This window comes from Diabrotica undecimpunctata, chromosome 9 (assembly GCF_040954645.1).
Source record: "Diabrotica undecimpunctata isolate CICGRU chromosome 9, icDiaUnde3, whole genome shotgun sequence".
NCBI classification, from domain to species: Eukaryota; Metazoa; Arthropoda; class Insecta; order Coleoptera; family Chrysomelidae; genus Diabrotica; species Diabrotica undecimpunctata.
Genome location: NC_092811.1, coordinates 95,353,496 through 95,377,015, shown reverse-complemented (window position 1 = coordinate 95,377,015; position 23,520 = coordinate 95,353,496).

Genomic DNA, 23,520 nt, shown 5'->3' with positions numbered 1-23,520 from the left:
GATAGTCATTTCTTCTCCCAAGGAATAGTTGCTGCTACAGTTTTTCATAAACGTATCAAGAGTAAAGCGAATGGCAGCAAGTTTGTCAATTGATTTTCGGTCCTTTCGAGTATCTTTGTTGTCCAACCTAAGAGCAGCAAGCAAAAATAAAAATCGATCTGCGCTCATACAGGCTCGAAAGATTTCTGAGCCGGTACCATCTTTTGTCCACAATTCGAGGAAGTGTGTATGATTTTGTTTTTTAGTCCCTGCAAGAAATAATAATCCTAATAATGCCATGATTTCCTGTTTAGTCGTATCTTTGGCCCGTCTTGGCCGTTCATAATTTAATCGCATTTTTGGAATCTGCAAATTTGTACATTCAACTATATTTTCTATGATTTCATTTGTAAAGAGTTTTTCAAAAGCACTTAGTTCCGTAGTAACATCTCTCGCACAAACTGTTGGCCCAGGAAATATCTTGACAATATTTTTTGAAGGAGTTTTAGTAAATTTGCTAAGAAGAGATTTCTTATACCATTTAGTTTTTCTGTCTTTTGCTATAAAATAATCATTGTCTTCATCAAGATCTGAACTGTTTTCAATGTTACTGTTTGTGTCCGAGTCAATCGTATCTTGATTTTCGTCATTCAGATCAACTTCTGATTCAGTGTCGTGCTCCGTTTTTTCTATTAGCTCGTCGTCTGAAGTATCTGGGTCTCCACCAACATCTTCATCAGATTCTTCCTCAAATATAGCTTGAGCCATAGCTCTAAGTTCATCTTCTGAGAGTTTTTGGGGATTTCTTACTGGTACACGATCCCTGCAAAGTAAATATTTTGTAGTACCTCTCGATTTATAAACGTTACGAGAAATATATAGAGGCAACGTTTGTAATTTTTATTATTTATTTCTAATTAATATTTCAAAGAGACATGACCGTATTGCTATGAAAGAAAGAACATGAAAAAACAAGACCACAAAAACAACTAGAAGGTCGTTAAATAGTCCAATAATAGGTACTCACAAATATCCAAATAGATAACGGTATATTAAATTATGAGAAAATGCTAAAATAAAATATTTGATCAAATGTATTATCATAAAACTAGTTTTATTATAATAAAATGAAAGTTTTATTAAAATTTTAATAACAAATTACAAATTCTTTTATTCAAAACGTTGCAAAATGTCTAGCTTTTGTTACATATAAGTCGCTATACATTAATAATGCTATTTTTTAGTAGATAAACGTAATATAAATCTCACAAAATTTATTTACATAACTAGATGCTTGGTGTACTACATACATCACTGGTAAACTTCTTCTGAATTTTTCCAACCGTCAGTCTATCTCTGCAGCAATCAATTTTACAACTGTTGAGGTTTATAGCTGACACATCAGAGATAGGTTAGGTAGAGGGACACGTGCGCAACCAGTGCTTATCAGAAATAGCGGCCAATTTAGTGCAACTGGTGTACTGAGTACACCGTAGTCCGTAGTTAAAGGTTAAAGTAAGTTTATTGACGTCTCAATTTCCACTTCGGGAATCGTTCTCAAAATACAAACATTAGTAAATTAAACAAATTTTGTTTCTTTGGTAATTTCTTTCTTAATAAAGAAACAAAATTTGTGTAATTTACTACTGTTTATATTTTGAGAACGATTTCCGAAGTGGAAATTAAAACGTCAATAAACGTACTTTAACCTTTATTAGAGCCATCAACAACATACCATAAGAAGCACATAAATGTAAAGATATTTTAAACTGTAATGTATCAAATACAATTAAATTCCTTAAGGACATACGTTTATTACATAAAATTTGTTACATAATTTATTATTTATAATTTAATTTGTAATTAGTATATTTTGTTACTGCAAAATCTGTAAAACCCGCTAATAACCTTTAATGGCTGATGCGGCAATTCTACAAAAAAATCTGAATTGAAAATCGAAATATGTAATCGCATATTTTCAAAATGCTACAAAAAAACAATTTCGAAACAATCTTTTGATGTAGTGTATCTTTAATAATGTGTTTATTTTGTCCAATACGTTCATGCCTCTAACTAACTATGTAGAATCATTTTAGTTCACTCATAACAGTTTCACAAAAAAGACCCTACAGCTTGCTTGCATGGTGACCGGTAAACAGAAAATGCTGCAAATTTCCTGACATAAATTAGTTTTCTTTGAATTTGTTTGACCTGCGCCCTGCCATCACGTCGGCAGTGTAATGCAAGACTACAAAAGCTAATAGGAGTCTTCGGGGAGCGGGAGACATTTGCAAAAGGTTTAATTAAATTTCATCGGTTTGGGGCTTTGTTAGTTTTCGGGAATTTGTTGTAAAATTCTTTGCTTACAGCGAAGACTTCTGAAAAGTATTAGCTCAAGTCTTATTAGTTACACTATGGTGGCTTCTTTGTGGAAATGCCTTTATCAGTGGAAGGTCGGTAATCAATTCTAGATTCAAACGAGGTTAACGAAAATTTACAATTATGATTAAGCATTTGAAGAACAAGCTCGAATAAGCAAACAATTTCTAAATAAATTTAGTATTTTATCAAAGAATTGCCGAGTATTAATCACCGTATCTCATATTGTTTTAGTTTCAATATATAATATTCTCGACCATTACGTATAAACGTATTCAAATATTTGATGGATTCGATCGATATTCCAATGAATTACAATATTGGAATAGTTCCAATTAGCGACATAAGTCAATCAAAAATATACCGGGTTCATCTTTGCTGCAAAATAACGGGGACATGAATTTTATAAACAATATTTCTTACAGATGTTGTTTATTATATTAACCCTTCAGTTGTCGCTAGGAATTTTTGAAAATTAGTAGTCGCGTGCGGTCGAAAGGACCATTTGGTCTTTTACTTTTTAGTTTGTGTTAATAAAAGTATTTGGAACCAGTTTAAGTAAAACACGATTTTATTAAGGTTTAATATGTAGAGTAACATATTACAAAATAATATAAATGGTAAACTAATGTTAAAAACACTGGACAGAATATTAAAAAAACTATTTTCTACCCCGATAAAAAAAGGAAACTTTTAGTTAATCCGAATAAGTTCAGTTTGGTACTCTTCGCATACTGCACGTGTATGTTCTCTGCATTAAAACTTTTTACATTTACAGCAGGAAACAGTCGTTTTCCTGTTCTTTTTACGGTCGCAAAAGTAGCACCTACCATGTACTCCTTCATTCGTCGGAGTGCCGTCTGTGTTAGGAATATTACATATGGCCTTAATACGTAACTTCAGATCTCTATTTAATTTGTCTACTGTTGCTCGGACCCGTAGATGTTCATCCATAAGAGAAAATGCTAAATGCTTCAAAAATTTTCTTCTAAGCATTTTATTATCAGCAAGGTTGTTACTTGCATGAATTACTAGCAAATTAATGCCTGCGATATTTAGTATGGTGTTAAAAATTGCCATGGGCCAACGTCTTGTTTTTCGCGAAACATCATAAGAGGAGCATAGCTGATCAACGACGTCAACCCCGCCTTTTCTTTTGTTATAAAACGTCAGAATTTCTGGTTTATAATGTTCAAATGGTTCTCTATCTATAGCGTCGTCATCATGTAGACTTGAAACAAGCAATACAACTGTCTTCTTTTTTAGGATATACGACACTAAGGTACATGTATCGCTAAAGGCGAACATACTTGATTTTAGAGGACGAGATTCTTGAAATAATTCAGGGGGCAGTTCCCTTTTGTTTTTTTTTTAAACATCTATTAGAGGAATGTTAATGAACCAATTATCTAGAGTAATGTTGCGCTCAGAATTCTTTATTGGCGCACACATTCTTTTTAAAACTTCTTTCGGGGAATTGTCTACAGTAAATGGGCCATCTGGTTGACGACCCACATAAACCTCCATATTTATGGTATAATACATTTCAGCATCACATAAACTAAAAATTTTGAGCCCGTACTTTAAGGGTTTGCTTGGAATATATTGTATCCAAGGGCAATTCCCTAAAAATCCAGGAAGCATTTCATCGCATGTTAAATTTTGCGAAGAGTTACATCCCGACAAAAATACTCGGATGGCGGCCATCTTATCCAGTCTCTTTTCACGATCGATCTTATCATCAAATCTAATGAATCTTAGAAGAAACCGAAATCGGGATAAGGACATAACTAGTCTAAATATTTCGATACCTTCGCCATTAGCTTATCAGATATCTTCTGTATTCAGGTGATGGGCTTTATATGTCACTGCCAAATATAAAACGCCTATAAGAGCGCGAATTTCAGATGAGTTTGTAAGCTTTGCATCCCTCTCCCTAGAGAAATTGCTTGCTATACTTTCAATGTATTTATTTGTGGATTCTACAATTATGTAAATCATGTCCGCATCAATGAAATAACTCCATATTTCATAAATGTCTTTCAACTTTTTCGTAAATCTATTAGGTCCAGGTAATTTTTTTACTAAATTAGGCTTGCTCATACGTACCCTTTTGTTTTTTCTTTGATGCTTTCTCCACACTGTACCATCTTTTCCCCTAAAAACACTTTCTTCTTGTACATTATTCAGTAAAACTTCTATTTCCTCTACATCCTGTTCTTGTTCGCTTTCCGAATCTTCCGACCTCTCATCAATAACTTCCGGATTTACTTCATTCTCGTCATCGTCGTCGTCATATTCTATATCAAGCGGTTCTTCTTTCATGAGGGCTTGAAGTCTCCTTTGTTCCTTCTCATAGGCCATTCTAAAAATAAAGCCAAACAAGGTATATATAAAAGTTTGCTGTAGCTTAAAATTTAAAAAAATTTATATTTGATTCTTAATAATAGAACAAAGAAAATTATGAAATATCGTAATAGTTATTTGCTGCAAAGTAATTTAAATTTGTTGACTAATTACATAGTAAAAGAAAGAGAGGTATATTCAAAAGGTTACTAAACAATAAGACAAAAGTATAATAGTATATTATTTAAAAAAAGTAGCGTTTATGCATACCTTAAGATAATAAGAAACACAATAAAACGATTTATAAAGACTTTTTAGCTGACTAGACGCGCGCAGAAATTATGACCTTTGCGCTGTAACTCCTAATCAACAAACCTCCCGCTACTCTGATTTAGTACTGAGGCTCCTTGTATCGAATGAGTAAGCTACTGAAGGCCGTGGTTGCCAAATGTAATTTTTTTCCGAAATATTAGCAATTTTTAATACGTGCGGTCCTTTTGACCATGTAGCGACTAGTTAAGGGTTAAATAATTAAATATATTACCATTAAAATCGTATAAATTTATTAACCTTTATTAACCTTACACAGTACACTATGCGTGTTAAGTTGGTTGCCGTTTCTTAAAACTATTTTCTGCGTTTACGGCGATCGACGTAACCTATCAGTATAGTATCAACCATTGTCTGTTACAGTCGATACGTGATTTTTGATCGAATAGTTGAGTTGTGATAAAAAATATCAAAGTGAGTTCCCGAACGGTGCCTTCAGTACACCACGCACATAGTTATGTAAGTAAATTTAACGAATGTTAAACTTTAAATTACCTGCAAACGAGTTATTTTCTGTGTAGTAAATGTTACATTGTACTTTTTATACAAAAATGTGAAATGGAAACTTAGGAGAAATATTTTTTATAGGGATCGAGTGCATGTTAGAAACCCTAAAAGTCTCACACAAGATGAGCTTAGAGCTATGGCTGAAGCATTGTTCGAAGAAGAACCTGAGGAAGAAGTTAGGGGAGAAGAGGATGCTAGTTCGTCAGAAGAAGAGGAAGAGATTACGGAAGACAACGATTATAATACTGAGTCGGAGCTAGAACTAAATGATAAAGAGTCTTCTGATTCAGATAACGAGAGCGATGGTGAGAGTTTAGAAAGCAATAAAGATGAGTATTTTATAGCGAAAGATAAACAAAGTGGTATAAATATTCAGTGGTGAGCAAATATAGCAAAACTTCCAGTAAAAATATTATAAAAATACTTCCTGGGCCAAAGCTGAGTGCTAGAGATATTACCAGTGAGAGAAGTGCTTTCGAAAAAAATTTTAGTGACGACATTATTGAAAATATAGTTGAGTGTACAAACTTGAAAATTGCAAATATGCGAATAAAGTATAACCGGCCGAGACGGGCTAAAGACACAATAAAAACAGAAATTATGGCATTTATAGGACTACTACTTTTTGCAGGAACTAAAAAGCAAAACCATACACATTTTCTTGAATTGTGGACTAAAGACGGAACCGGTTCAGAAATATTTAGTGCGTGCATGAGTGCTGATCGATTTTTATTTTTGCTTGCTTCTCTAAGATTTGATGGCAAAAATAGTAGAGGGATACGCAAGGAAACTGATAAGCTTGCTGATATTGAAGAAGTAAGAATTGACGAAATGTTAGTACCTTTCAGAGGTAGATGTAGTTTTATTCAATATATCCCGTCCAAGCCTGCAAAGTATGGGTTAAAAGTATTTGTATTGTGTGATGCCCAGACATTTTATGTTACAAATTTAGAGGTGTATTGTGGTAATCAGCCACAAGGACCTTACAACAAATCAAATAAACCTGCTGATATTGTACATCGTTTACTTGAAGACTGGAAAGGGAAAAACCGGAACTTGACATGTGATAATTGGTACACAAGTTACTCATTGGCCAATGATCTTTTGAAAGATAAAGTAACAATGGTTGGCAAACTAAAGAAAAATAAACGGAAGCTGCCGTTAGAGTTCCTACCACATAAAGAAAGAGAAGTTGGATCGTCCCTTTTCGGATTTCAAAAAGAGGTAACTATAGTGTCATATGTCCCTGCAAAAAATAAAGCTGTGCCTTTGATATCAACCATGCATAATGATTCTGCAGTAGATCCGGAGAAAAAAAAGCCAAATATAATTTTAGATTATAATTCTCACAAAGGAGGTGTCGACACAGTAGATAAAATGTGCGGTACATACTCGGTATCAAGGAGAACGCAAAGGTGGCCGATGGTTATATTTTTTCAGCTCCTAAACATCGCAGGAATTAACAGCCAAATCCTGTATAATGCTGCAAATATAAACAATCCTCAAAAATATAGAAGGATATTTTTAAAGGAATTATCTTTGTTGAGACCACACCTTTCAGAACGAGCTGAAATACAGAGTTTGCCCTTAGATTTAAAACTATTCCTGAAGAAATATAAAGCTACTGTAGTGGAACAAGAAGAAGAAGAACCACCAGCAAAAATACGAGGAAGGTGCTATTGCTGCGGAAGGCGTAAAAATAGAGTGACAACCATTTCGTGTCAGACATGCAGGAGAATGGTTTGCAAAGAACATTCCACCATTATTTGTCCTGAGTGTATTAACTCAAATAACCAGGAAGAAGACGAAAGTAAATAAAGACTCGTATGTGTTTATTTTTCTACCTAGTTAAAAATTTAAAAATTTTCGCATATTTTTTTAGGTTGGTGTTTCAATCGTTTTTTCTCACTGGTTTACCATTTTGAATTATTTTTTAGTTTTATTCTTTATTATATAATAACTAATTATTGATTAAACACAAGTTGTGCAATTTAATATATTTCTAATTATTAAAGAAATTCTGTTTCTGTAGCTATTTGTAACTGGTGTATTTGAGATTTATGTTTGGGCGCCCGTAGTTAAAGGTTAAATCTAAATTTTTAATAGCTTGAAAGTAAATAAAAACAATTGGTAAAGTGGGCGGTACTGTAGATTAGCGCGAAGCTTCATACTGTTTTCTGTATCTTTAAAATTTAAATGATGTTTATAATTGTAACGATAAGACTACCAAAGAGAATTGAAATACTATTATATCCATATTTAGCCATACGGCTCACACTCCCTCTAAGGGGAAAACCCACTCGTCCCAGATACCTACGGTATCGAAAGGATTGAGCTCTGGTGGGACTCTTTTCGTGTTATCGAGCCCTAGCTGAGTTGGTATGCTGGAGTAACTCCCAAAAATGTTCGTACACATCTGGACGTCGCGAGAAGTACAGCTTTCTGCATAGCCTTATAAAGATGTTCATTTAGATCCAGCTGTTTTATGTTCGCTAGGAGATTTTTAGGAATAACATAACTAGTAGATAGAATAATAACTGTCTGGGTACTTTCCATTCTCCATTGTCTCCTGATTTGTATTTCTAGGTCTTTATACTTGGTGTTTTTTTCGTTGTATTTAACACGCAAATTATTAGTATTAGGTATCGCCGCATCAATAATAAGTGTTGTTTGCCAGTACGTATTATGTGCCACTGGTTGGTCTGTGAGCACAGTGCGGTCCCATAATAGCTTGTAGTTGTTATTTTCAAATATTCTGTCAGGAACTTATTGATAGTAAGGAAGATGGTTGGTTTGGAAAAGCCCCAGTTTGTCAGCAAGTTCTTGGTGGATATTCTTTCCTACATGGCGTTCTTTATAATCAGTGCCGACAAACGCCTGGCAGCCACCGGTAAGATGCTGAATGTTTTCTTGGGCTTGGTACCCATATCGGCATTGGTCATTTTGTACTTAAGAATCTTTAACAATATATTTCAGATAATTTTTAGTTGGAATAACCTGTTCCTGAATGGCAAGTAGGAAACACTCAGTCCTGGGAAACAACTTTCCTGATGTCAACCAATAGTTTGACGCTGTATTGTTAACATATTCTTGGGATTGCTGAATGTCAGAAAACTGAATAAAATCCATGCCTAGGTAATATCATTTTATGTGAAACAGAAGAAACTGTTCATACTTTAAGTGATTGAGTTTTAATTAATAAAGTAACAGGTAGCCAAACATATCCTAAAGGACTCTGAATGTTTCCATCAGCAGCAGTGAGTTAAACTGAAACATAATTAAGTGTAAAATTAAGCTTTTTAAGTAAAAATAAAGAAGGAAAATCAATGATACTAACATTACTGCAATTATCAAGAAGTCTATTATTATGGTCTATTATTAGACCATAGAAGAAATATATGGTCTATTATTATTAGTAAAAATATCTAGTAATGGACCAGAATTGAAATATACCTTAGAATTTAAAGCACCATTAGAAGAAACAGAAGTACTGGAAGAAGGTAAAGTTTTAGATTGTACTGAAGAAAAAGTACATAAATTATCATTAGGTATAAAAGGAGAAGCAGTTTTAGATATAAGTTGCTTAGAAACACTCACTGACTTTGGTTGTTTGAACGTTTTCGAAAAGTTTTTCCTGGGATGTTCTTGCCTTTGTTTCTGGGACAGACGTTTGGCTACTTTGAGGCATGCAGTCTGCCGAAGCTTGACCTCGCAAACCGTTTTTTTGAACATCTCCTACATTCATATGTGGTGATATTCTTAAATCCACAACCATGTAGCAGACGAAGACAGGGACAAAAAATTTGCTGGTAGACGAAATAGTAAGACCAGATTTAAATCTCTTACAATACTTTGTAAGGTCTGTAACTGATTCCACATCCTGGACAGCAAGAGCCTTGACATAGTCAGGTAGAAAAGCATTAATTATGTCATCCACTTTTTTTAAATTCAGGAATTAATTTTATAGGATATAAGGATATAAGAAAAACGAAAGAAAAACTATTAAAAAAGAACGGAGGAATTACTTGTGTTTTTATCGTCAGTGTGTTCAGTGCCATTGGCAGTTGTCCTTGTTATTGCATTTAAAAAACTGTACAGAAGAGCCATTTGACTTGCAAAAATTAATGCAAAAGAAATGTTTAAAAAAACATCTGGTTACTCTCAACAAGTTGTGTAAAAACTTATTAATGGTAACAGACATAAAAATAATGTCACTGGCAATTCTAAACTTAAGGCAGGAAGTTTTAATCTTCACTTCTGCTCAACTGCTGAGATAGTCATAAATGAGATTGAGGTTTCTCAGCTAATTATTGATGACTATTTGAAGTGTATACCACAAAAAATATCCTCTTTCTAAGTTTATTTCAGAAATAAAAAATAGTAACAGCAAAGATCCTAAAAGATTTAACACAAAAATTATTAACGCCATTAAAAATATAATTGTCCAACGTCTAAAAACTTTAATAAATCAATGAATATCTTATAATACTTATTCTAATAATTTCAAAACTGCAAAGGTAATACCTTTGCTTAAGAATAAAGGCCCTATTGATGAATACAACAATTATCGACCCATATCGTTGTTGCCATCTTATTAAAAGTTTATGAATGAATTTAAAAATTAAATTAATCTACATTTTGAATATAGTTAATAAACTATTTTCCATAAACCACTATGGATTTCTGAAAAATAAAACAACTGAAATTGCGTCATTTGTTCGATTTTTTAGACAACTTGTTCTAAAATATCTTTATTTAACAAAAAATTTATCTTTTACCGACTGGTATAAGTATTCTAAACACCGGAAATACCAGACCGGCATTGCAATGTTTCAAGATTCAAATTAAAATACCTCCTATACCATACATGTAACCGTTCGTTCTTCTGTCGGTTTGTTGAGAGTCATTTAAAATTTGGACGAACAACAACAGCTAATCACCGAAGAACGTCTCAAAGCATCCTAAAACATTCAATATACTTTTAAAAATAATTTGGATTAAGGATCCAGTAGCGGAAGCTCATTCACCAACTTTTATTAAATTTCCATATTGTCTAGATTCGACAAAACCTGCGATGACGTCGGCCTGTGATACCGGCTTACTGATGAGAACAAAATTTCAACCTTTTAATGATAATTAATTTTAAAAGAGAACGTCTGTTCTAATGAATTTTATTTATTTCATATTATAGTGCTTATAATTTATATTATATAGTCATAAAAAAGGACAGAATTAACAATAATATGGAGTGTTTTTTATTAAAATATTTGTAATACACTATAGCTATTAGCTAAAAACAAAAAAAAATGGCTTCCAGAATCTCTGAATACATAACTGTAATAACCTTCTTTTTTTACCAACCGATTCAGTGTATTCACAAAAAAAGTTTTAGCGAGTCTTCACATAATTGTTTTTGGTATATTTTGTTGTTGGTAATTTACAAAAAAAAATTGCAAAATGTGTATTCAGGATATATGTTTTGAAATATGCGATATATTTAAAAATTTATTATGTTCTTTCAATACTATAATCAGCAAAAAAATGATTCTCTGACGTAAATAGTGATGTGAGTACTAGGTGCTCTGATAAATTATCTCCTTTGACATAAAAACACGTTTTCCAGAAAATTCTTTTATTTTTTTAATATTGTCCCCTTTATGCTGTCCGAATATTGATTCTGGAGGCTCTGCAGAATAGGTGTTTGTTTCATCAATTATCTTTTCGTTCGAGCTGAATTTTTTATTTACAAGTTATCTCTTCAGATTTGGGAATACATAATAATCGAGAGGCGCTAAGTCAAGAGACTAGGCAGAATAAGAGAGCAATTCGAAGCTCAAACGAATTTTTGCCATTGTCATAAGTCATAATATATTTTTATGTCAGTGCATTGTCTTGGAGAAACAACATTTTCATTTTTTCTTCGCATATGGGGCAATTTTTTACTGAAATCATACTTAAGTTTGTCGAATATTGCTCAATAATATTGGCTATCACACCAACGAGAGCGGCGCCAACACAAACAAAAATAAAAGTCGAAGGATTAAATACGTAATTCACGGAATACTTATCCAGGAAAAAAATATCAGGGAAGATCGCTAGTAATGAAATTATAGAAAACTATAATATTGAGGAAAGCTGGGAAAACTCAAAAATAACATAATTAACGCAGCAAAAAAATTACCTGGAAAGAGAAAAGTAACAAGCGCTAACATATCAAAAAAGAAAACACCATGGCTTAGAGAGGAAATGAAGACAAAATGTAAAGAAAAGAATAAGGCCTTTTTACAATACAGAACATAACAAACACAACAGGCATATAACCACTAAAAACGAATTAGAAATGAAACGGATACTGTAGTTCGACAAATAAAAAGGGAACACTGGCAGAGCTTCTCAAAACAGATGGAACACGACTTCTATGGAACACAAAAAGTAATATGGAGCGTAATGAGGGGACAAAGAAATGAGATGAACGAACTAATAAAAACGAAGACATTCAAAACGAAACATGGGTAGACTACTTTCGATCCTTTTTTGCTAAAGGTGACAATAATAAACCACCAATACAATAATGAAGGAATGTTAATGAAGAAATAAATATTAAGGAGGAACAGGTACAGGAAGCATTAAGAAAATTAAAAAAAAATCACCAGGAGAGGACAGAATACCGAACGAACTCTTAAAGTACGGAGAACCAGATCAGACTAAACTCCGAAAAATAATAGAACAAAACAGAATTCTTCAAGAATGGAGATTAAGAATGCTAATACCTCTCTTCACCAAGGGAGACAAATCGGACTCAGAAAATTACATAGGAAGTAATTTATTAAACACAATACTTTAATTAACAACCAAAGTGATAACAAATAAACTGAATGTTCATTATAAGACTAGCAGAGGAACAACAAGGTTTTAGGTCTGGAAGATCATGCACCGACGCTATATTTATAATAAGGCAAGTGCAGGAGAAATCATTAGAATACAACAAACTGGCATACCGATGTTTCGTGGACTTTAAAAAGACATTTGAGCGGGTCAAACTAAAGGACGTTATCCACTTATTGTATGCAAGAGAGATGCCTTTAGGATTAATCAAAACGATTAAAAATATCTACCTAAATCTATCTTAATATAGAAAAAGAACTAACCGACCCTAATGAAACTGGGGATGAGATAAGACAATGAGATTCTCTGAGTCCCCTAATGTTCAACCTAATTATAGATGAAATTATAAAAAAAGTAAGAACTATGAAGGGATAATAAATGAGAAAAAACAACTTAAAATATCCTGCTTTGCAGACGACGCAATACTACTCTCTCAAAGTAAGGGCGATTAACAAAGTATGCTGCACCAATTTAATATAACCGCCAGAAAACTTAACATGTTAATTTCCCTCAAAAATGACAAAATTCATGGTTACAACAACAAATTCACTAAGATGTAAATTGGAGCTGGAAGGTCAGATACTAGAACAAGTGATGAAGTTTAATTGTCTAGGCGTCACATTTCTAGCTACCGAAAGCTCGCAACTAAAGCGGAAGATCAAGTGGATAGAGCAAACACAGCTGCATAATGTGAAAAATGCAAAAAAATTTTTTACACATACTCTGCAGTAAAATTCATTGTTTATTTTGTTATTAATATAAAAATACAGTACAATACACTGCAAAATAATTCAATATAGTGATACAATACAAATTAAAATGCAATATTCGTAAGTATTTAAAAATGACAATATACATAACTTACTTACGCATATGTTTAATTTACCATGATAATAGTATTAATAAAATAATAATAATATGAATAAATACTAAATATATTTACACAAGGAACATTTTTATTGTCGAGAGAGAAAGATAGAGAAAATATATCTTATGTCTCTCTCTTACCTATATCTTACATATGTAATGATTTGGCCGATTTAGTTCCGTACAAATTTCCAACGTCGAACGCGCGTATAGAAATATAACTTCAATAATTGAAGGGGTGAGTGGATGAAGGAAGTAAGTAACAAAAGTAAGTTTTTGAGAAATTTAACTCCAAAGTTTTATTGCTGGAACTTTTTTATTAATCGATTTTTTAAACAGATCTTTTTTATTCTCACAGGTAGGATATGTATAAATTTTATTGTAAAAACAAAAATCCCCCCGATTTTTAAAAACTTATTTGAAAAATATCTATTTGTACTTACCTCTTTTATCCAAAAACTTTTTTGTGTTAGAAATTATGTCTATGCCAAAATGAAGGGGGTATGTGGACTTACCTCCTTTATCTAGGATAAATATTTGTATTTTTTTTTTTGAATAAGAGCTATAATCAGGAAAAAAATAACATGGATGTCAAGTAAACACTTATATTTTTGGTTTTACAAAAGACTGACAAACACTGAATTTCTAAGCAGCTTTTGAATCAGTCTAAGGGTATTGTACCACCTTCTTACAATTTTTGTTGCTCTATGATGGCTTCATAATACCACTTATCCCTTTCTGGAATGAAGCAAAGCTGTTCTTTTAGATTGTCTACCTTTTCTTTGCTTAAGGATCCAGTATTTTGGATATGTCTTGGAATGTTGAATTCTTCAGGTAGAAGGGATGGGAAATTTTTCTGCTTGAGGATATATACCATTTTGAAAGGTGTGTAGTAATCGTAAGACTTCTTGAAAAGGTATGATCCAAAGATATCTACGGGAATCCATTTGATTCCAGTTTTGAAATTAACCTTTTCATTAAGATCTTTTTTTATATTCATTAGTTTCATGGTTTTCATAATATTTTCCGTGTCTCTAAAGTGATGTTGCATGTCTATCACGATATTTTTCTTGGTTCAAGAAACAATCACATCACGATATTCATCAGGGATGTAAATGTTTTGATGTTTCTTTAGTCGTTTCTCAATACGTCCAAATGCTCTATCCGAGTCTAAGTACGAGTGTCCTACCTCTGGAAACTTGTGCTCAATCGTTTTAAAGATGCCTTTGCCCACAAGATACTGAAACAAATATACCATCAAAAAATTTTTATTTTGTCCGGCACACGAGTACGTGTGCCGGGCAAACAACTAAAAATTTCCGAGCTACCTCTGGAAGCTTGATTTTCGGTCCATGTGCAGAAAACGGTTTTTTCCACATTTTTGGTTATTATGTGGATTTCTAAGTTGTAAAATCACATTTGTCTAAGATAAAAGGCTTTCGAGGTACTAAGCCTAGGTAGGGGCATAGTTTACTTTAGATCCAATGTTACATACACAGTTTTCTCTGATTTGCTAGCAAATTCTCTATCTGCTTTTTGAGATTCAAACGCTGATTTGGAATTTTCAGCGTGCTCTTCATTACTTTTGCCAGAATCGCATGTGCTACATGTTTCGCTTTTGGGATAACCAAAAGACAGATTAAATTCATTATTAAAAATGAATCGGTATGTAGCCTCTTTTATTTGAAATTTTTCAGTTCTTCCGTCAGTTCGGCATTTGTCTAGGTAAAGTTTATGCATTCTAGGGATCGAAAGTTGCGGTGAAAGATATTTTTTGTGAATATTACAATGCCTGGAGTAGTGCTACTTTTCTGCTGAGAAACTGGAAATATGCTCAATGACGTAAGCAGCAACTTCAGCAGGGGTCTTGTTAGGTCTGACTTCGTGTTTTCCCCTTCTGTCCAGTTCAGGAGCATTTTTTCCTGATTTTATTGAAGTTTGGATTAGATCAACCTTTTTCAAGCTGATTGCAAACAAGGAAATGAAAGCCCATTTGCATACGGTAGTTTGCCGGCCACTACAAGTTACATTGTATTGGTAGGTGGCAGTTTTATGCTTTAATGCTCCAGTTTTCTTTCTCATTGGTTCCCTTTTTTTTAATGCTCTTAAAAAGAAGGCAGTTTTTTGCATTTACATCTAGTTTGTAGTAGGAAGAAAATATTGATTCCCTTTCTTCTACAGGTATTGACTGAGAACACTTGTAGCGACAATTTTCATTGCACAAAATCCCAGTGTTAACGGTTTTAGCGGGTTTTACTTGGCCTATTTTAGAAATGTAAGCCAGACCACTTTCTCTGCACTTTCCATTCTTTAATCTTTTTCTGTCTTTTTTAGTTTCTTTTACTTTTAGTGGAAATATTTTTTTCTTGGTTTTAGTGGGCAAATTAAGAGCCTCTTCATTTCCATTTTCAGGAAGAGCAACGATCTCATCATATGGAATTTACTTGTAGTTCAAAACTTTTTATTCTTTGTGGTATGGATGAAGGAAGTAAGTACTTTATCTTGTTACTTACCTCCTTCATTCACTAGATATTTAAAGTAGTATGGTCAATTACCTCCTTCATACGCTGGCTATCTCAGTTATTTTAAATCATAGAAGGCTGGGGATAAGTGGAGAATTTAATTTAGCACTTACCACCTTCATCCATGCGGATAACTCATTTTCTTAAAAAATGTCACTTACTCCCTTCATCCACACACCCCTTCAATTATTTAAAGAAGAATCACAAACATGTGACGCTTTTATAACGTTACAAAATATTTGAACAAAACAAAGAATAGGCTTTCTCAGAAGCCTAGATTTGTTAGAATAAACATTGATGTAGTCCATAGATAAAAATTTTTAGAAAGCAATGTAAAAAGTTCTACTAGGTCACTCAACCTCTTTCAAATATAAAATTACAATATTTATAATCATTTATTGAGTTTTATAGTTTGGTATTTAATTCAATATATGAAAATTGATGACTTATCGGTTTTTTACAACATAATGATGATTTTCTTTTTACAATTTAGTAGCTATTATTATTTTATGTATAAAAAGAAAAACTAAATGTGTCATTTATTGATTTACTTGCTGGGAAGAGCCTCCCAATTCAATCAATGAACCTTATTTCTTTCAATAATTCCACGACGCCGAAAAAATAATATTACTACATTCTGAAATCGTCCGCCTTAATTATTTTAAGAATAAAGTGGCAAAGTGATTAAGTGGACAACCTCACAAAAATGTAATGTGATGAAATTGATTTATAAGATGACGGCGGTAACATGAAGCCTCTAATTATATTTTTTTCAATCGTGTTTTCAGGAAAATAAAAGAGGGCTTATTGAGAAAACCAAATCTTTTTGTGTAATATGGTAAGATTATATTAAAAGGATGAAAAGTACCTACTTACAGTAGCTACTAATATCGAAATGTGCCGGAAGATTTAAAAAAGCTTTTAGATGAATTTAATATATTTTTAATCCAATTTTAAGTCAAATTTTAACTTAGTTATTACGTGAATATAATGTATATAAAAAGTAAACATATGATTGTGTGTCTACAATTTTGAAATATTAACTAAAATAATTTAGTAATAAATAATAAAAAAATTAGTGGGATCCTTTGGTCTAGGGGAACGTAATGAACGCGGAGACCGTTTGATTGAATTTGCAACTGCAGAACAGCTCGTAGTGACAAACACCTTTTATGATCTTCCTCCAAGACGACTATTTACGTGGAAATCTCCCCAGGATACTCCAGATCACACAGTACGAAATCAAATAGACTATATTCTTATTAACAAACGATTTAGAAACTCTATAACATCTGTTAAAGCGTACCCAGGATCCGACATCAATTCGGACCACAATCCACTTATCGCCAAAATGAAACTTAGTTTAAAGAAAGTTCAAAGACCAAAAATTATGAAGTACGATATTAACCAACTGAAAAATAAAACAGTAAAGGAAAAGGTACAAAAACGCCTAAAAGAAAAAACGTGAGCTCGTACAGAAAAACCATGGGCCCGTACAGAAACAGATAACACAGATGTAGAACTAGAAAATTTGCACAAAGTAAGTCAAGAAATAACAGAGAAATACTTAAAACCTGAAAGAACAAATAAAAGGAATGGATGACGAAGGAGATTCTATGTATGATGGAAGACAGAAGAAACGCTAAAGATAATAAGAATTACTACAACAACATAAATAACGAAATAAAAAGGGCTATTAAAATAGCAAAAGAAAATTGGTTTAGCTCGAAGTGTACAGAGATAGAGTCATTACAACAAAAACATGATTCATTTAACCTCCATAAAAAGATTAAAGAAGCTGCAGGCTTATATAAACACAAGAACACTGGATTCCTGACAGATAACCAGAGAAACATAGTACTGGAAATAGAGCATAAAAGAGATATTTGGATTAAATACGTAGAAAAAACTTTTGAAGATATACGAAGTAACACTGGTATTACAACAAACACCAATTGCGAATCTGGACCACCATTTACATTCGAAGAAGTAAAATATGCCATTAAAAGCACCACAGATGGTAAAGCAGTAGGCCCTGATAATTTTCACTCAGAATTCTTAAGACTTATGTACTATGATGGCATAAAATGGTTGACAAATATATTTAACAGTATATATGATACGGGCGTGGTTCCCCAAGTGTCAACTTTTATAAATCTTCAAAAAAAAAACCCAATGCGAGAAAGTGCGAAGACTATATAATTATAAGCCTTATGAGCCATTTACTTAAAACATTTCTAAAGGTCATATCCAAAATGTGAGGAACAACTAACAAGAACACAATTCGGATTTCGTGATGCTCTGGGAACACGGGAGGCCCTTTTTGCTGTACAGGTGCTATTTCAGAGATGCAGGGATGTGAATTGTGACATATACGTATGCTTTATAGATTACCAGAAGGCATTTGACAGAGTAAAACATGACAAATTAATGACTCTGATGCAAGAAATTGGAATTGACAACAAAGATCTTAGAATTATCAGAAACATTTACTACAATCAAATGGCCAAAATCAAAATAGAAGACCAATTAACTGATAAAATTGCAGTAGAACGTGGAGTACGTCAGGGCTGTATTTTGTCTCCATTGTTGTTCAACATTTATTCTGAATGGGTATTTAAGGAAGCTTTAGACGGTTGTGCGAAAGGAATATTAATAAACGGTGAATGGTTGAATAACATTAGATATGCAGATGACACTATAGTTTTTGCCGATAATCTGAATGACTTACAGATATTAACAAATCGCATAACAGAAGTCAGCAACAGATACGGACTAGCTCTTAACATAAAGAAAACCAAATTTATGACAATTAGTAAAAAACCAATACTAAACGCTCATCTTACAATCAACCAACAGAATATCGAAAGAGTCGAGCAATATACATATCTAGGCACCAATTTAAATAGCCAATGGGACCACTCAACAGAAATTAAACAGCGAATAATAAAAGCAAAAGCAGCATTCGTTAGAATGAGAACCATTTTCAACAGTCGAGACATATTATTAAAAACAAAATGCCGTCTATTGAACTGCTACATATATACAGTTCTGCTCTACGGAATGGAAGCATGGACACTGACTGTTGCATCTATGAATCGGCTCGAAGCTTTCGAAATGTGGTGTTATAGGCGCATCTTACGTATATCCTGGGTTGACAGAGTTACTAATGTGGAGGTCCTGCGTAGAATGGGGAAATAATGTGAATTTCTCATGACCGTCAAAACTAAAAAGTTGGAATATCTAGGACATGTAATGAGAAATCAAGAACGTTACGGCCTTCTCCAGCTGATTCTCCAAGGGAAAGTAAATGGTAAGAGAGGACCGGGAAAAAGACGCATTTCCTGGCTTCAAAATTTACGAAAGTGGTATAACACGACTACCACTGAACTGTTCCGCGCTGCAATAAATAAAGTAAAGATAGCCGTGATGATCGCCAACATCCGGAACGGATAGGCACTTTAAGAAGAAGAACTAAAATAATAAACATTGGTTTTTTTATGTATAATTGAACCTTAACAAGTACAATTTAAATTTTTGGTTAGTACTTGTCATTGTTATACAGGGTGGTCCTTAAGTAATTGAACAAAAAGAAACTGTAGATTCTACACTATAAAATATTACGATTTAAATCAACTTGCTTTAATAAAATGTTGATATTAAGAAAGATACAGGGTGTTGAAGTGGAAATTTAAAATTTTATTTTTCACTATAACTCTCACGTTTGTAAATATTTATGGATAATACAGTTGGATGCTTTTGATAGGAGAAATTATAATTTTATACATACTTTGATGAAACTGATAGAGGGCGCCACATACGCTACATATGCGTCATAAATTTGCGCTTAACTTTTTTGCTCGTTAAGTTAGCTCTATTTGTGTTAAAAATATTAAAGATACATTATTTTAACAAAGAAAAGGTATACTTGTTAGTAACTTCAAAATTCAACCGTTTTCTAGATAATCGCATTTTATAAGTCAGCTGCATGGTTGTGATATTTGTGCAGTAAAGCACTGAATACCTCTGGATAAGCATAATTAGTAGTTCGTTCTTATCAAAAAAACTTAAAGATGCTAAATGTCTTATTGGAAAGAATCTTCTATCTTCTTCTTTACGTGGCGTCCATATTCAGAAGTTGGCCGTCATCATGTTTTCAATTTCCTTTCTCTATCGCTTCTATAATTTTCTATACTGGCGTTGTTTTACTTTTTCTCTATTGTAAAATGCTGGGGCGACTGAGGCGTCACGGAAGAAGCGCTACGAGACGGCGTTACGAGTACTACACGAAATAACGGTATTTACATCGATGTACTACTCTTTATTAATTTGTTTCCAGTTATCATATATTTTTTAACATTAATTGTTAATAATTTCCTGTTAAACTATAATCAAATTTTATTTTTAAACAACTTATTTATTTAATATAATAATTAAATTTACTATCAAATTGATGATCGAATATCAAATTAATATTTTATTAATAACATCGAACAGCCTCCAGCAAACATATTGAATACCAGTCTCCTCATTCAATGTTGAACAATATTCCCCTCGTGTTCTCTTTTCCATCGTCTTTTTGGAAACAAATGGACAATTTCTAGGAATTCTATTATTCCTCACAGTACCTGTAACCTCGTACCCATTAGCTTTTAGAGTACTCAACAATTTTGTACTGGTAAAAAAATTATCAACGAAAAACTTGGATCTCAGAGATCCTTTGTCACCCAATTCCTCGATCATCTGTACCATGTGAGCTGCAGCTTTTCCGAAATATTTTTGATATTCTTCATTAGATCTAGGATTTTTTCCCTGATGTAATTCAAACTTTCTCAAATATCTGCTAGGTGTATTTATACACCACACCTTATAGCCAAACCTTACAGGCCTTCCTCTAATAAACTGTTTACATCCATGATGCCCAAAGTAGCGTATCATCGGTTCATCATAAGCTATATTTTCTTCCGGGACAAAATGCTCTATGAACGATTTTTTTAACATATCTGTTTTAACATTTTTAATATTTTAAGTTATTTCTAATCCCTTTACCCCTGTGGATGATACGCCGATGGTCGTATCCACAAATGGGTTGTTAAATGTTATTGGGAGACTACCTCAAAATACGGAATAACCGACTTATTTAAAAACGACGGTTTAAGTAATCCTCCCGGCTCTAACGCCGGGTTCCTTTATGTTAAATTTGTTAAATATCACCGAAGGCACGTTGCCGTAATTTTTCTGAAGAGAACGTAATTCTGGGATTTTATATTTCATCACGTTCCTAGATAGAAGGGTACCGTTAGTTTCGGTGATTATTAGAATCTTTTTACCTTATTAGAAATCCATCTAGGCTGGCCTATCATTTTTGGGGGGGAGATACCCTCACCTTTTCTTGGGAAGTTTGCTAATATTTTAGAGGAACCTTTTTATTTTTCGGTGGACATTCGTTGAGAAAAGAACCACTTCCCGGTGGGCATTCGTCGAGTAAAGGCGCTTTGCTCATTATCGTCTCTGTGTCACTATATCTGTGTATTTTCTTTCTAAGTATGTATACACTTGTATATTTGAGTTTTGTGATCTAATACCATATTAGATTAAATATTGGTATAGAGTACCTTTAATTTTAATTAACTTCAGTGCTTGATACAAGTAAAGTATTATAGTAAATTAAATTAACTTCAGTGAAATAGTGCAGCAGACATCAGGAATTACTGGAAGTTACCATAATCTTAGTATCTTCACTTATCTGGGCTTATAATATGGTATTCTATCATATTTTTTTTCAATCAGCTGGGCGAATCTAAGTTCATCCATGTCTTCACCTGTAGTTGAGAGTAACTACTGATTTTTACATTCAATATTTTCTTACCAACTTTCTATCAGCTACTAAGAAATTTCAATAAACATAATTACGAACATTTAGTTCTCAATCATTAAATAACAGTGCTAGATAGATAATCAACTTAACCAAGTGCGGTTTGGTTAAATTTTTATTGCGGTAACCTTTTTGTGTTGTCGTAAATTTATATTTGATTAATTTTTGTTATTTGCTATAATTGTTATGCATTTTTAACCCAGTGTCTCGAGATATGCTATTAAACAGTAAAGAGAGACCTTATCTCAACCTTGGTTGAATTTTTTCTTAATCACTATCAGGCTCTCTTCGCTGATAATTGAACCTATGCATTATTATATTATTATATTTGTAAAGGTACTTATTATTCATATTACTGCTTATTTTTATGTGTACACCACCATTTCATGGTTGATGGTGTATTTTTATTACTTGTATGTACGTTTAGCTACCGACATCATTTTGTTGTTGAATATATTGTTTTTGTTTTATGCATGTATTTTATTTGTCGACTCTTAACAAAGTTTCCTGATATAACCATAACTCTAAATATTTGCTTTTTACCTTTAAATATTACTATACCTTTGACCAGTAGAAAGATCAGGCCGATTAAGTTTCGTAAGTAAGTAGATGGACGGAGTCCATCTACCTACTTATATTATCCATCCACCTAATATGTTTATTATTTGTTTATATAGTGTGTTGACCAAATTTATTTAATCATTAACTGTTGGTACCTTTCCTTGAATTTGGTCTCAGAACCAAAATATCTTTCTTTACCTTTTTTCTTTTCTAAAGTTTCTTAATTTCCTCCTTAAACCCCCAAAAAAAATTAAGTGGCGCCCTGTTTCTATCTTATCGTATCTTTCGTAATTTTACCCATCTATCTTTTTGTTTATTTCTGTATCTTTTCCAATATCTCTTATCCCATCTTTACTTATTTCGTCCGTTGGATCCATTCCCGGTTCCAGAAGCTAGTTTCGAACCCACGACTCGCTCTCCCCCAACCATCTGGCTGCCGTCCGCAGTGTCTCCATTGGTGACCTTTCTAGCACCATCCAAAAAAGGTTTCCGAGGTTACACTGTAAGAGATCTTAGTTTGTACATTTTGTCATTTTTATCTATATTATTATTGTCTGCAAAATGAAGTAAACGACAAATTTTTAAAAACCTGTCACTTCTTATGGCATCAGACACGAGAATATTTTGCATATCAGGGCTTCTCTCCCAGTACCTTCTTTTAGATGGTAGCTTATTAAGAGAATTGCTATAAATACTTTCAATTCAGGAAGTGTCACGTTAGGATTCGGTTGATTTATCAGTAGAGCATATTTTGTTGTTTCAGACACTATCATTTCTAGAAACTCATCAGTAATAAATAATTCAAACAGTTGCACACAACTCATCTCTGAATCTTTACTGTAATTGCACTTAACCCCTTTTGAAAAGTTGCGCGGCGTATAATGAAGGTCTTCGTCAACATAAGTTGTAGGTTCTGGCAGATCAATTACCATTTGAGGATTTGTATTAGTTTTTATTTCATAAGAACTATTTACGTTCTGTAAATCCTTATCATAGCTTGCTTCTAGGTCTGATTGTACACCTCTTAGACGTTCAGAGTCTGCAAATACAACTTCCGCACCTGCACGAAGTTAACGAGGATTAAAGTTATCCGGGTCACCGCCTTCGTCTTCGTCACCTGAATCCTCATCCGTAAGGAAATTTGATTCAGGCGGCTCAATAAAAATGGCTGGTACATCATCTTGTTCATATGCGATATCTAAAGCTTCCTGTAGTGTAATTCCACTGAAATTATCAAAAGATATGTTTTGACTACATAACCGCCTAGTG